Source organism: Portunus trituberculatus, chromosome 40 (genome assembly GCF_017591435.1).
Source record: "Portunus trituberculatus isolate SZX2019 chromosome 40, ASM1759143v1, whole genome shotgun sequence".
In the NCBI taxonomy this organism is placed as follows: domain Eukaryota; kingdom Metazoa; phylum Arthropoda; class Malacostraca; order Decapoda; family Portunidae; genus Portunus; species Portunus trituberculatus.
The window spans coordinates 13,679,142-13,690,103 of record NC_059294.1 but is presented as its reverse complement, the minus strand read 5'-3'; the positions used below and the strand labels follow the sequence as shown (position 1 = coordinate 13,690,103).

General features: G+C 48.6%; 1 protein-coding gene across 2 annotated transcripts in view; it reads left to right on the top strand.

The window, feature by feature from the left end:
* LOC123515993 (uncharacterized protein DKFZp434B061-like) overlaps nucleotides 1-10,962 on the top strand; it is a 111,121-nt gene that overhangs the window by 99,529 nt on the left and 630 nt on the right. The window lies entirely within an intron of this gene.

Genomic DNA, 10,962 nt, shown 5'->3' with positions numbered 1-10,962 from the left:
CTCCTCCTCCTCCTCCTCCTCCTCCTCCTCCTCCTCCTCCTCCTCCTCCTCCTAGTTGTCGTCGTCGTCGTCGTCGTACCCGTCGCATTCGTTCTCGAACATTCCATGGAGTGAGTGAGACGGGGAAACACTGGGGTTAACCGCAGGTAACGGAGGTCGTTCCCTACTGCAAGATATGACCACAAGGTCACGCCGCCGCCAGGACTCGGTGATGACAGGAGGTGTGAGTTACCGTGAGCTGTCAGGGTGAAGTAATAATGGATGTCTCGTCATGATTAATTTATAAGCGTGCTGTACATTATAGCGAGTCAGTCGGAGACAACACGGGAACGTAGCATTTATTCCACTATCAGTTTATAACATTGAGACCTCAAGGCGAGAACGGTTTTAGTATTACTTGTTTACAGGGCAAGTAGGAGGTACGGTGAGTGGCATTCAGGAAGTTCCGCCATGGATTTGTAGCAATGACTTGTCACGCCTTGCTGTCGCTTTTCCAGCCCCACCAGCTGGCCTGCCGCGCCCTTCCTCTGCTGCCTCCCTCACCGTCGCCCCAGACGTCACTGTACCCAACCAAAACAGTCTGGACGGCGCGTCACTCCACACTCTGGCCGCCTAAAAGTCGCACGTCTGAGTGGCATCATTTACAGACGTGAAGTGGCGGGGAGCGCCCAGGCGTTCTCCGCAAGGCGAGTCGCACAGACAGCCGCAACCTGCCTGCCCCATCCTCCAAAAGCCGCCGTCTGAACCAAGCCCTTCTGAGTGCACTGTGCTCAGGAGAAACAAATGACGCGCGTGTAAGGAGGTGGCGGTGTGTATTAGTGTGGGTGGAGCTGGTGGTAGTGGGAACCTGGTAACCCGTGCTAAGGAGACACGCTCCAGGGGCCTCCTCGATTACGTGGGTTTTCACAACTTGATGAAGGAGTGCGTGGATGAAGAAAAAAAACCCTCTGGGGACGCAATAGAAGGGGCGGGAGAGGGTGTAGGAGCGGATTATAAGTTGCCTCCAGTCTGTGCTTGTGGTTGTTTCTTTACGCAGGACGAAAGGATACGCTTCATTCTGTGTTTATGGAGTAGGAGAGAATTAGTTGCAAATCAAATTAATGTTACTGTGCTTTAATACAATGAATGCTTCGTAAATGTCTTTAGTTTAGTATTTCACGATTATATGGTACTGTCATGGCGACTGCAGTTCCTGCTAGCCGTGGAAGGGAGGGTGGGAGAGCGAAGATGAAGGTGAGTGTGAGGGCAGGGAGTGAGAGGGTAGAGGTGGGGTGTGAGGGTGAGGGTGAGGGGGAGGGGTGGGATTGTGGGAGTTGTATGTTAATCTGAGAAGGAAGATTTGCTGGCTGACGACTACCAAGGAGCCTTGAAAGTTGCATGGCTTGGCTGACTCCGTGATAGACGACTCGTTGGCCTGGCTGCCGGCTGACGGGGCGAGGCGGTGGGCCATGCCAAGTAGAGGGCAAACAAAGGCTGACGGGCTGGCTGCTGAGGGGGATACACGTTAAAGGCTGCACTAATATCTGGAGACGCGACCACTTTGATCAAGGAGAGGAAGGGAGGGTTGCACCAAAGCCTTATGACGTCTTTGAAATTACCTGTTCTTGTCGCTAGGAGTTACAAAGGAGCGATTTAAACACGTTGTCTTATACAACGACGTTCCGAGCTGTAGTGGTTGGTGGTGGTGGTGATGGTTGCTGGTGCTGCTCTGCTTTATTGCTGCAATTGTTGGTGTTGGTAATGGTGGTGGTGGTGATGGTGGTGGTGGTGGTCGTAATAACAGTCGTGTTAAGGGAGACAACATAATGTGATGACTTTGTCTGCGATCACTGTCAACACCCAATTTGTCCCTCAAACACACATCTAAACATTCTCTCTCTCTCTCTCTCTCTCTCTCTCTCTCTCTCTCTCTCTCTCTCTCTCTCTCTCTCTCTCTCTCTCTCTCTCTCTCTCTCTCTCTCTCTCTCTCTCTCACACACACACACACACACACACACACACACACACACACACACACAGTAACAAGGGCAGGGCTGAGGTACTCGACAGCGACCAGCGGCCTCACATCTCTTTTTGTTGACAAGTTTAATTGGCTTTATGGCAGGGCATTGTGTTGCGTGGATGTGGGCGTGGGCGGCGTGGGCTTAAGTGAGCCAGTCGTAGAAAGGACCATGGGAATGTGGGTGGCGACGGACAGAGGGCAGAGAGTCGTGCTGGTGTTATGGTTGGCCTGGAGAAGTACCACTGTGTTAGGTCGTGATGTGAGGCCGCGTGGTGTCATTACTTGTGTGTCGGCGGCGGGTTGGTTCTCCTTCCCGGTGCTGGATAATGGGTGAAGCCGATAGTGTCATGGGTGGACGGTTTGGGAATACGTGCCAGTGAAAGGGAGTAGGAGGAGGTACTTAGAAATATTGGCAAGAGACACGTACAGAGTGCATGGGAAGAAAGAAGTAATAGTAGTAGAGGAGGAGGTGGATGAGAAGATGAAGCGTCTCTCTCGTGGAAGAAAATACAAGGTTATTCTTATTCCCATGTTATGAATCTTTAGTCTTACGTCAGACTTCTCCTGAGCCTGAGTGTTTGCTGCCAGTTACTCGAATGTCGCGTCAGTGGAGAGTGTCAGTATTCGTTACCAGCACCGAGGACGAGTGGCGAGGCTACGACAAGGACTTACTGTGCTTGACGCCTCACCACACCTGTCTGGAGCAGGTGAAAGTGTGGCGAAAATATATATACCTGGCCACACCTCCATTACCTGAGCGAACAAGGCCTATCTTTCTATATTTTGTGTGTGTGTGTGTGTGTGTGTGTGTGTGTGTGTGTGTGTGTGTGTGTGTGTGTGTGTGTGTGTGTGTGATCTCTTGATGAAGTGTATAGTGAAGAGGAAGGTGACTGACCGACGAAGACTACGAATGTTGAGAAGAAAGAGAGTGATGCAGTGGAAGTGTGTGTGTGTGCTGTGTCAGGCCGCGGAGAAGAGCCATCACTATTAGTCCTCTGATCCACATTACCTGTAACACACACACACACACACACACACACACACACACACACACACACACACACACACACACACACACACACACACACACACACATCATTCCTCCTCTTCCATCATTTTTACACTCCCTTGTCCACCTATTCGTCCTTACCTCATCACTATTCTCATCTGTTCTTCGCTGCATCCCCATCACATGTGTTTCCTGAAGAACCTGGCACCCGCGTGTTTAGAGGGACACCACGGGGCGTTCCTCGGCCACACGAAGAGCCTGGTGTGAGGGTGATGGTCTCAGTGTGTTGCCTCGAGGGTACTAGATGTCTTTTTACTGTTTTTGTTAACTTGTTTCTTGTCACTGGGTCGTTTCGAGTGGGCGGGGGCACAGCACAGGATGCAGGACTCTGTATAGGGATTTGTTGCTGTCCTATGTAGTGGTCCTTAGAGAAATTATTATAGCATGTTGTATTATGATGGTGGTTATGCAAAGCTACACATAATTACACAGGTGAATTATGAAGCTAAGACCGCCACAGCTGACCGCCCTTGTTGTGTGTCGTAATGGAGGCAAGGGTGAGGAGGAGGCTGGTGGTGGTGGTGCGAGAGGCGGAATGTTGACGGAGGTGGATCGCTGCGGCATTTCCTCGCGTGGGTTGATCGGAGTGGATGGTTGGAGGGGAGTATGGGGATCGGGGGGAGGGGGAAAGAGAAGGAGTAGGTGGAGAAACTAGGGTGACAAAGAAAGTGGAGTGGATACAGACAGGGGCGAGAGAATTAGGTCTGTTACAAAAGAAGAGAAAGTGTGAAATAAAGAAAAAAAATTGAACGAAAATATCGGACCAAGTCACTGAATAGAATGAGACGCGAATAAACAAACAAACAAACTGACGGTAACTGCTACATATAAATAGTGTCTGTCATTAGCCTCTCCTTACTTGTCCATCCAAACCAACCTCCTCCTCCTCCTCCTCCTCCTCCTCCTCCTCCTCCTCAAGATAACAGCATGACCATGGTTGGGTCACGAGGGAGGAAGAACAAGGAGGAGAAGACGAAGGGGAGGATGAAGGAGGAAGGCAGGATCTCCACCATAATAGCGGCGATACAAACATGTCACGCTATTTTTGGCCCTGTTATCAAGAGAGGGGTGAGGGAGGGAGGGGGCGTGGCTCCAGGAGGTTGAGGGCGTGACGTAATGCCGTGCCTCAGCTGACTTGTAACGTCACTCCTGAGCCGTCCCATCCCATCCCATCCTGTCCCTCCATTCCCGCCCTACCACCACCACCACCACCACCACCACCACCACCACCACCACCACCGTCACTACCACTGATCTTCAGTTCTCTCTCTCTCTCTCTCTCTCTCTCTCTCTCTCTCTCTCATAGAAAAAAAAACACACCAGCAGGAATGAAAACGTAGCAGTATAGCTATGGCAGTACTTTGCAATAAAATAAGAGAATGTTGACCAGAAACGCGTGCACCTTTCCGGGGCGCGGCGCACTGTGGGGAAGGTGTGGGCTGGAAGAGAGGCGGGGATGAGGAACGGTTGTAGTACCAGCAGAATTATTAATGAAAATAGTAGCAGAAGTAGTTTTGATAGCAGCAGCAGCAGCAGCAGTAGTAGTAGTAGTAGTAGTAGTAGTAGTAGTAGTAGTAGTAGTAGTAGTAGTAGTAGTAGTAGTAGTAGTAGTAGTAGTAGTAGTAGTAGTAGTAGTAGCAGCAGCAGCAAAAGTTGTAGAACAATAACAAAAAACAAAGGAAGAACAAACAGCAGCAGTATAGTTTGTCCATACAAGGTTGTTTGTGGGGGGCAATACCCTCTAGCGTACAGGAGAGAAATAGGATAGCGTAGAGGAGGAAGAGGAGGAGAAGGAAGAGGAAAAAGAAGAAGAAAAGGAAGGGATAGTCTTTCCAGGTGGAATGCAGCGTGGCGCGATGAACTCAGGAGTGGAATGGACTTTAGTGGACGGGTTGAAGGAAGGAAGGGAGCTGAGGGGAGTGGGTGAGGGAAGAAGGAAGGAGGGTTGGGTGTTGGCAAAATAGGCAGGTGAATAGGGAGGTGGGTGAAAGGTGACACTGGCAGGTAAGATGACTCTCAGACTAAGCCGCCACAACACTCACCAGTCTTGCACCTCCTGCCCCTCCCCCTATCCCACGCCACTACCATGCCCATGTCGCTCCCCCATATCCCCCCTTCCTCCATTTAGCGCGACAGGTTCCCCCATGTAGCCGCAGCAAGATTCCCCATCGGCCATTTCTCCCATTAGGGTTATCTTTAGCTCGCTCTTAACTCAACTGATATCTTGATCCGCCCCCACCACCCCCTCTTCTCCGCCCCCTTAAACCCATTGTTGCTTGGTGATCCCCATAGCTGCCCCTTATCCCTCCCCGGCCCCTCTGTCCTCACTCAACTCAAGGTTCCCCACGCCTTGCTTCTCTTCTTTCCCTTTTCTCTCCCCCTTCTGGAATGCATCGTACTCCCCTCACGCATCACATTCCCTTTTGTGTTGCCCTTCACACACACACACACACACACACACACACACACACACACACACACACACACACACACACACACACACACACACACACACACACACACACACACACACACACACACACACGGCCTAATGCTTATGCTGGCTCACACACATGTTGGCTGTAAGTGACCTTCCTCCCCTCCACCCCCTTCCCTTAACTGGCCGCCATGTTAAGTGCCAGTTTGAAATAACAATCCCTTTGTGGCCGTGTCAGCTCCCGTCGCTCCCTGAGCTGTAACGTCTTGGTGACCATGGTCAGGAGCGGTGCACCTTCCTCTTGCGGCTCGGCAGCTCGCCACTACACTCCTGGCTGGACTTTTCGACGTCTCCAAGCCTCGCCGTAATGGTGTGCAGGGTGCTGGCGCGCTTCACTTCTCGCTGCCTTGTTACTCATTGATTAAATCGTTGCTTATGTTCAGATTTCATGGCTGTTATACCTCGCACTTACTCCGCCTTTATTTGGAGCCGAGAAAGGCTGTTCATGGAGGAGAAAGCCTGAAGGTGCGGGAGGGTGGGCGGCACCTTAGTGCAAGGGGCGCAGGGGCGTGGACACGTTATTGCCGCAGCGGCTAGACAGGCGCCTGGTACTCGCGTGGGCTGGAGAAAGCCTGTCTGGTGGGCGGAACGGGATGGGCGTGGGTGAGCCGTGCGTGCTGGCGGGTGTGCTTGGCGTGGGCGGCTGGAATACATCTGTACGTAAAGGGAAGTAGAACTGGAAATTTAGCGGAGGCGTGAGTGTGGAGAGAGTTTCTCTTCTGCGTTTCGTGCTGTGAATATTCCATGTTGGTGAGCAGGCTGAGCGGCTGCTGAAGACGTAGCGAGATCGGAGGCCACGGTGGTCAGGGACTTCACCTCGCTGCAAGTGTTTTTTTTATTCTTCATTATAAAGCTTAACGTGAATGGAAGGCTTGGCTGCATAATGCTCTGAGTGCACCAGATGACAATCTTATTAGAATAAGAGTAGATATATTTTGTGCATTTGGAGATTTAGAATAGTGTCATCTTTAAACAGCAAAAAAAAAAAAACATTTGACTAAATAAGGTAAAAATGTTGCTGCTCACAGAAACCTTCTACCGGACAGGTGGAAGTGTGATAAGAGCGTGTGTCGTGTAATATTTGCTACTGTGTGTGGTGAGGCCGAGGGCGCCGGACACTGACTGCTGGATGGGAATATTTAGGTGACGGCCCGGAACTTTTGGGAAGGAAGCAGCACCACGAGTAGGTAGGTACGCACCTGGGCTGGCGGTCAGTGTCTGTCGGGAGGGGATTTTACCTGTGTTGGGACGGGAGCTGTGTCTGCAGCAAGGAGGAAGGAAACTCTACCTAAGCTACTGAATTGTTACTTGTTGCCTGGAACTCCACCTGAACGAGAAATCAATACCTGTGAAATGGAGCATTGTCAATTAAAAGAGAGTTGTACCTTGACAAAATGGGCCTGTACCAAGGTGGAAAAACCCTATACTTAACCTAAGTTAGAGTAATATCTGGCATAACAACAGGCAACACTAATGGAGGAACAGAACAAGCAGTGAAGACATGGAAGAATAAAGAGTGAGGAACCTATACGTGTACGTCCGAGTAATACGATATATAGTAAAGAGACTGTACGTACCTGGGAAGACGCACTGCTTACCTGGAGGCGTTGGTGGTGGTGGTGGTGGTGGTGGTGGTGGTAGTGGTGGTGGTGGTGGTGGGTTTGACTTAGGTTACAAAATATACGAGTTTTTACCCAATAGTGGAAAATGAGATCGAGTACGACAGTGGAAGAGAGAGAGAGAGAGAGAGAGAGAGAGAGAGAGAGAGAGAGAGAGAGAGAGAGAGAGAGTTGTAGGGGAGACCACAGGGTGATAACACATCCTGGATTACCTTATATGGGCAGGATCATTGTGGATGCTCCCGAGGCTGTACTGGACGCTATCCCCTGACCCCGCTACTGTGTGTGTGTGTGTGTGTGTGTGTGTGTGTGTGTGTGTGTGTGTGTGTGTCTGTTTTTTTGGTGTATCTCACATTCTTCCTTCCGTTCTTCTATCTTTCTTCCTTCCTCGTCTTTTCTTTCCTTCATCTTGTTTTCCTTCTTTCTCTTTTCTCCTTCCTACATCTCTTTGTCTCATTCAGTACTTCTTTAGTGCCAATCTTCCTTATTTCTTTTCACGATTCTACATTCTAGTTCTACTACTACTACTACTACTACTACTACTACTACTACTACTACTACTACTACTACTACTACTACTACTACTACTACTACCACCTCGGTGTACAATGTTAAGAGTACTGACACATTAGACGGGGAAGGGAAGGAAAAAGATAAGATGCTTTTGATGTTGCTTAAATCCACCACCACCACCACCACCACCACAACAACAACAACAACAACAACAACAACAACAACAACAACAGCAGCTGCAAAACGACAACAAACATTATCCTGAATATTCATAATCTTCCTGATGGTCTTCGATTTCACTAACATATGTAGATATTCGGGCTGTACTTGGAATACCAGATAAAACATACACACACACACACACACACACACACACACACACACACACACACACACACACACACACACACACACACACACACACACACACACACACACACACACACACACACACACGGGAGGGATGAATAATTCTGTGCACAGGTGTGGCTGCATTTGGTCTCTAAGGTCAGGTGTGGTGATTGACAGTCCGTGTTTGCACCTGGGAGAACATTGTACCTTGACCTCATATTAACCACAGACACACACCGCCTCTGTACCTCTATACCTTTATACCTATCCTGCCACACACACCGTCTTTGCACTGTTCTCTCTGTACCTATAGCCTTCTTCGCACACCGCCCTCTATACCTATCTTATCTTTATACATCCTTAGCTCTATACATCCTCGTCGATCTCCTCAACCTTCTCACTTGTTCTCCTGTACCTGTCAGTCTCCAGCATTCCACCCTTGTTGTAGGATTTTTTTTCTTTTTTTTTTTCATATAAGAGGGGCATTGGCTTCTGCATGAAAATGGGATAAAGAGAAAAGATCAGCTAAAGTATGAGACCATTAATAAAGTTGTCAAGGTAGTGTATTGTATTCAGATAACCCTAAGTTGACTTCAAACATCTTTCCTGGTTTGTTATTTTTCGCTTTTTTTTTTATTTTATTTATTTATTTATTTTTTTTTTTACTCACGTCTCGCATTGTAAATCCCATCACGAACGCTTTTTCTTTGTGTGTGTTCTTCCTTTGTGTTCCTTTGCCGTCCATTGAATCACCATCTCTCTCTTATTCGTACTTTCCTTCAAAACTTCATTATTTAACATCCACCATCTCGTTTGCCCTCCTCAACTCTCGTCCACAATTCATTTCTCATCTTCCTTCCCTTCTTTACCTTCCCTCGCTACATCATCCCGCCTTATTCCACCTCATGATATCTTCTCCCACATTTTCCATCATCCCCTCATTCCCTCCCCTCCCTAGATCTGCACCTCGTCCTCCCCTGCCTTCCCCAACTCCCATGTGTCTCTGTCCTAAGTTAGGGGTGATCATAATTAGGCAAGACTTGGTGGTGCGTTTTGGGGGAAATAAATTGCTCATGTCTGTAGTTGTTGATTTGCTGTTACGCCCTTTCTATGCTCTCTCTCTCTCTCTCTCTCTCTCTCTCTCTCTCTCTCTCTCTCTCTCTCTCTCTCTCTCTCTCTCTCTCTCTCTCTCTCTCTCTCTCTCTCTCTCTCTCTCTCTCTCTCTCTCTCTCTCTCTCTCTCTCTCTCTCTCTCTCTCTCTCTCGTTATTTTTCCATCTAATAAAAATGACGATTGACTTTCCTTCATCGTTCACTGTTTAGCTTCTAAGGAGTGCCGCACCTCACGGGAGAAAAGCCTTAGTACAGATGTGAACCTTGCACACACACACACACACACACACACACACACACACATACACCATCCCATCACCATCATGCCATCACTTCCATTGCCATCACCATTATTGCAAACCACCATTATTCCCCTTATGACTACCACCACCACCACTACTCATCACGGAACGATCAGCGGGCTACATATACCACAGCAGGATCCTCCCAAACAGAGAAATCACAGAGCATTACCCACAGATCCGGTTTTCTCGTCTTTAGTGTCATTCCTGTTCCACGTAAGGACAGGTGCTCGGAGGCTCGCGGGACACCTGTTAGCGGGAGGGAGTGAGGGCTGGTTTGTGCGGCGGCGTTCAGTATTTATCAGAGGTTGGCGTCTTGGCGATCCGGGGCGGTGGTGGGGAGCGAGACATAGATCTGCCCATATACAGCAGGCGAGGGTGATACGTGCAGACACTTGGGCGGCGCGGCACGTGCACGGGACCACGGGACGGGGAAGAGAAGGGAAGGGAGGTGTAAGAGAGAGAGTGAATTTGCCTGAGTGTGTGTGTGTGTGTGTGTGTGTGTGTGTGTGTGTGTGTGTGTGTGTGTGTGTGTGTGTGTGTGTGTGTGTATTTGTTTGTTTGTCTGCCTGAGTGTTTATATTTCAAGGAGGATGTGAAATCAGCACTTTTAATCCCTATGTATTAATCCCCCATTGCAGCAAAACCATTAGTATTACAACTTGTACAGGCATTACTTCATCAAACCCTCCCCCAAAAAAACTATTGCTTTCCCCATGTACTGTAATGCCTCATTTGAACATCACCTCAACCAACCTGAAGATGAAGACAAGCTCAGCAAGACGATCAGAACCTCCTCTTGACGCTTTTAACGGAATCAGAACCCGAAAGACCATCAAGCACTGGCCGGCGTTATAAATCCTGAACCTTTTAACATGTATATACCAGTGATGTGATGTCTTGTGATATGCTGTGTGGTGATACTTGGATCCTTCACCTGTTGGCACCGGCGTCACCTTCTGCATTAGTGGTTATTTCTGGGAGGAACACGTCAGGAGGTTAGGTAGTGGTGGTGATGCGGGTAGTAAGCGGGAGATTGACTGATTATAAAAAAAACAATAGAGTGAACAGTGAAGGTTTTATTAGTAACAAGGGGATAGGGCAAAAAGTATACTCTAAATCAATCAGGAAGATGAGTTTCGTCAGATGGATCTGAGAGGAAGACTAAAGCATTCAAGCAATAGATAAATAAGATAAGTTGCAACATGGACAAAGTTATTACATGGAACATGATGGGGAATATGAACTCAATTGAAAGTTATGAAATTGAAGATAAAACAATCAAGATAGGCAGAGGTATAACATTAATCGGACTGTAGGTTGCGAAGGGCACGCTAGATAGATGTAGGGCATAAGATGGTTGAGTCGACAGAATGCCATTATTAAGGTAGAATACACAAGGTAGGGCAGGGCGGTGTATTAATTGGCGGTAAGAGTTGAGATTCTAGGAATTCAGATTTGTGAGTTATAGATGATTGGGTGGATGGGGTGGAGGAC